Raw genomic sequence first — 5,357 nt, 5'->3', positions numbered from 1 at the left:
TACATTGTGCATAATTTTTGCATCATTAAAAATTAAATCCCATAAGCATAATGACTCAAACATCAGACTCTGACAGTATCTGCAGATGATAAACTGTGGGATGTAAGAAAACAATTTACTAGGTAATGGTGCAATATTTTTTAGTTAGACAGAATTTCTCCAAAAAAAAAAAGGCAAACATATATTATATATCAAATTGTTTCTAGAGCTGGCAGAGGAAGAACAATTAATGTTGCTTTCTTTCATATTCAGGTCAGTCTCATGTAGGACGGGCTGTTGTATAGAAATCTTTTAATATGTTTTCTATTTTGTAGAGGGTAACTTAATGAGAGAAACCCGGTTTTCCTTGTCAAAGAGATACATTCGAATAATAGGTCTGGGACCTCTGTAACTGTGTGGGTTTGCATAAGTTTCTTAATCTTAAACATTTTCAATTTTGTCACCTACCCTCTTGTCTTGAGTTTTTAATGCAGATTAAATGAGAGGACATAGAGCATGTGCTATTGTGTCTAGGATGTTTGCAAATGACAGTTCTCTTCCTTGCTCTGCCACACTGAGCTAAAGGGGGTATGTCAAGGGAAACTCTGCTATGGCTGAGAAAGTCAGGATTCTAGGGTGAACCACAATAGGGCTCAAAACCTGCTTCCTTAAATCTCACAGGAGTTCCTGAAGACCTATCTTGTTACTGGGACCACCAAAGGCAGCCTCTGTGGAGGCTCTGAAGAAGTTTTTGGAGTCTGTGCTCTTGGTTTGCTTTTTCTTTGCATTTGTTCCTTCAGTTCCTCAGGCTTTCAAGGAAATAAGATGTAGCTTATATTCAAGCACTGACAGTATCAAGATGTGTACTTATGAGAACAAGATAGTTAGACTTGGTTCTGGTTCCAGAGCAGGAGTGCTGCCACGCCAATTCTGAAAACAGAAAAAAAAAAAAAAAGCCCAAGAGACTCTGGATGTGACTGCTAACTGGTGACAATAATGTCTGCTATTTTGGTGTGCAGCATTTAAAATTGTGTGTGTGTGTGTGTGTGTGTGTGTGTGTGTGTGTGTGTGCGCGCACACGCGCACTTGTGCCAGAAGAGGATGCTGGGTCCTCTGGAGATGCAGTTATAGGCACTTGTGACTCATGTTCTCTGGAAGAGCAACAATCACTCTTAGCTCTTTAATCATCTCTCTAGCTCTTTATTATTATCATTTAAAATTTTTTATGTGCATTGGTATTTTGCCTGCGTGTATGCCTGAGTGAGGGTGTCACCCTGGACTGGAGTGACAGACAGTTATGAGGTTCCATGTGGGTTCTGGGAACTGAACTTGGGTCTTCTGGAAGAACAGCAAGTGTTCTTAAGTGCTGAGCCATTTCTCCAGCCCCCTTTACTTATTTTTATAAATAATAAAGAACCATTAACTCTTCCTATATCTAATCTCCTTACCCATCCACCCATCCAACTTTGAGCCTTTTTCTCTTTCTCCTCTTTCTCTCTTTTCCCCATTGAGTCCAGTTACTATAGTCCAAATAATTTTAACATGGGCTTTGCTCTCGACGATGGGATGAACACACCTGGGTTCATGCCATTAGAAAAAGCTATGTCCTTTCTCCCAGTAACTATCAAATGCCAGTAGATCCTCAGTTAGAAGGATTTGATCCCTACATCCTCCCTACATGCTAGGGTTTTTTGTGGTTTCAGCTTTCAGTCACATTCATGTTTTTACAATCTCTGTGAGTTCATATGTATAATTCCTCTGTTGTGTCTGGGAAGCACTCTTTCCTTTAAGTCATCCTCCATTTCAGTCTTTCCACTCACTTTTCCTTAAAGTTCCTTGAGCCTGGGGTGGTGTGTGTGTGTGTGTGTGTGTGTGTGTGTGTGTGTGTGTGTGTGTGTGTACGTGCGCGCGCGCATGCGCGCACGTGTTTGTGATATGTATGTACCATTTGGGGTTGAGCCCTTCTCAGTCTCTTATTCTCTGCATGTTGACCAGTTGTATGAGTCTCTGGACGAGTTGTTACCTACTTCAAGAAGCTTCTTCTCTGATGAGTCTTGAGAAATGCACTGATCTATGGGTATAGCAATAAGTTATTAAGAGTCATTTTAATATTACTTGTATCAATCAGATAGCAATGTTAAGTTCTCCCCTAGGGCCAGTGAACTATCTAGCCTGGTGTTCTTGTCTCTGTTGATAGTGTCATGAATTGTTCCATCTCATTGTGTGGGCCTTACATATCATCAGAAAGTGATGGTTTGCTCTCACTACATTCATGTCCACAACATCCATGTCCCTAGTGCACTGGTGGCCATATCTAGCACATATCATTTTGAAATGAAAGTCTCATGCTTGCAAATATTTAGCATCTTAGTTTTCTTTCATTTACTGATTGCCTCTCAATCAACATGCTTGTGTGTGTTGGTGCTGAAGAATTTACATTTTTATTTATACTTTAGGAGATGGAAAGAAAAGAGAAACAAATCATATATCCAAAGGTTGAAAAGAGACGAGACAGTAAAATTGTCTCCTCCAGACACTTAAAATTTGAAGGAAATTTGGGAGATTTCTAAAGAAGAAATGAAATAACAATGATGAAGAAATGTAGCTTGATATTGGGGATCTAAACGTCTTCCCTGTCCTGTCATTCCTGCTTTGTCATCAAGGCAGCTTGTATCAACCCTTTGGATTTGAATTTTATGTTCTATAACATGGTTGTGAAGAAAGGCATTACCTAGATATTTTTACTTGTCATGTTTGTGTCTTGAAACCGCTAAGGTCAACACCTAAGTCAACAAGTGTCTGGTTCTAGAGGTTTAAAAGTAGATTTCTAGTATTTTGAAGAAGGTGAACAGTTGCTGAAATGCCAGAACCCTGAAGATGACACACCATCTTGTTAGGAATAGCAATGGAGAATATGATAGAGTGAACTGTGGAACTTTAAGCTGGGTATGACCTAACCGATTGGTCACACAGAGCTGTTCGAAGGGGAATCAGAAGGAAAGTGTGTCTGTTTTTGACAGCTTCTGTCTGGTTTATAACCTTTGCAGTAATAGATAAATTAGTAAATTGATTTAAAAAACCAGGCCAGAGTTCCCTGCACCCAAATCCAGTGGGGAAGAGAGCTGAAGACCCAGGAGGGCAGACATCCTGAGACTGCAGGACAGACTGCCACTTCTGCATACCTCTGCCCACATCCCCGGCCCGAGGGGAAACTGCACAGTGCTTCTGGACACAGGAACATAGGACCAGACAGCTGCCAGTAACACGGTTCTGGTCTGCACCCAGGACAGAACTAAACTGGCCAAACAGCTCCCTACACCCAAATCCCATGGGGGAGAGAGCTTGACCCTCAGGAGTGTGGACACTCCTGAGAAGTCAGAGGAGACTACCCACTGCCCACAGTCCAGACCTAAGAGGGAATCGCCTAGTGCTGACTGTGCCCGATGGGTGCAAGGACCTAGGAGCAATCAGGGACAGGATCCTTTGATTCCTGCCCTCGTCTAGAGCTAGAAGACAGTCTCCAGGAGCGCCGACACACCTGAGAGCAGAGGTAAGACCCACTTTTCTGCTTCAAAGTGAACTGCCTGGTGGATTCAGGACACACAGAGGCAGAAATCCTCTGGGTCAGGGCACTTCCTGTTTCTGGCTCTGCCCAGAAGTGAACTGAGACCATTCCACACTTTCCTGCACCCAAATCCCGTGGGGAAGAAAGCTGAATACCAAGGAGTGCAGACATCCTAAGACTGTAGGACAGACTGCCACTTCTGCACACCTCTGCCCACATACCCAGCCCAAGGAGAAACTGCACAGTGCCTCTGGACACAGGAATATAGGACCAGACAGCTGCTGGTACCTGCAGTTCTGGTCTGCGTTCAGGACTGAACTGAACCAGTCAAACAGCTCCCTGCACCCAACTCCCATGGGGTAGAGAGTTGGACCCTCAGAAGTGTGGATACTCCTGAGAAGTCAGAGGAGACTACCCTCTGCCCACAGTCCAGACCCAAGAGGGAATCACATAGTGCCAACTGTGCACCCTGGGTGCAAGGACCTAGGAGCAATCAGGGGCAGGACCCTTTGATTCCTGCCCATGCCTAGAGCTGGGAAACAGTCTCCAGGAACACCTACACACCTGAAATCAGAGCACTTGTTCTCAGAAAAGGCTGAAAGAAAGCAGGAAAACAGTTCTACAGGAGTGCTGACACAGAGGCCTACAGCAGGGTCAAGCCACTCTCAGAAACAGCGAGACAAGCAAACACTGGAGACAACCCAATGGCTAGAGGCAAGCGCAGGAACCTAAGCAACAGAAACCAAGACTATTTGGCATCATCAGAGCCCCGTTCTCCCACCAAAGAAAATACTAGGTATCCAAACACACCAGAAAAGCAAGATTTATATTTAAAATCACATTTTTTGATAATGATGGAGAACTTTAAGAAAGACATTAAGAACTCCCTTAAAGAAATACAGGAAAACACAAGTAAACAAGTAGAAGTATTTAGAGAAGAAACATAGAAATCCCTGAAACAATTACAGGAAAACACAACCAAACAGGTGAAGGAATTGAAAATTGAAATAGAAACAATAAAGAAAGCACAAAGGGAGACAACCTTGGATATAGAAAACCTAAGGAAGAGACAAGGAGCCGTAGATACGTGCATCACCAACAGAATACAAGAGATAGAAGAGAGAATCTCAGGGGTAGAAGATACCATAGAAAACATCGACACAACTGTCAAAGATAATGTAAAAGGCAAAAAACTCCTAGCCCAAAACATACAGGAAATCCAGGATACAATGAGAAGATCAAACCTAAGGATAATAGGTATAGAAGTGAAGACTCCTAACTTAAAGGGCCAGTAAATATATTCAACAAAATTATAGAAGAAAGCTTCCCTAACTTAAAGAAAGAGATGCCCATAAATATAGAAGAAGTTTACAGAACTCCAAATAGATTGGAGCAGAAGAGAAATTCCTCCCTTCACATAATAGTTAAACACCAAATGCACAAAACAAAGAAAGAATATTAAAAGCAGTAAGAGAAAAAGGTCAAGTGACATATAAAGGCAGACCCATAAGAATTACACCAGACTTCTGACCAGAGACTATGAAAGTCAGAAGATCCTGGACAGATGTCATACAGACCCTATGAGAACATAAATGCCAGCCCAAGTTACTGTATCCAGCAAAACTCTCAATTAACATAGATGGAGAAACCAAGATATTCTGTGACAAAACCAAGTTTACACAACATCTTTCTACAAATTCAGCCCTACAAAGGATAATAGATGGAAAACTCCAACACAATGAGAGAAACTACACCGTACAGAAAGCAAGAATATAATTTCCTTGCAAAGAAACCAAAAGAAAGACACACAGAC

This window comes from Rattus norvegicus, chromosome 5, assembly GCF_036323735.1.
Source record: "Rattus norvegicus strain BN/NHsdMcwi chromosome 5, GRCr8, whole genome shotgun sequence".
Taxonomy (NCBI): Eukaryota; Metazoa; Chordata; class Mammalia; order Rodentia; family Muridae; genus Rattus; species Rattus norvegicus.
The sequence above is the reverse complement of the archived record's forward strand: the minus strand, read 5'-3'. Positions refer to the sequence as shown.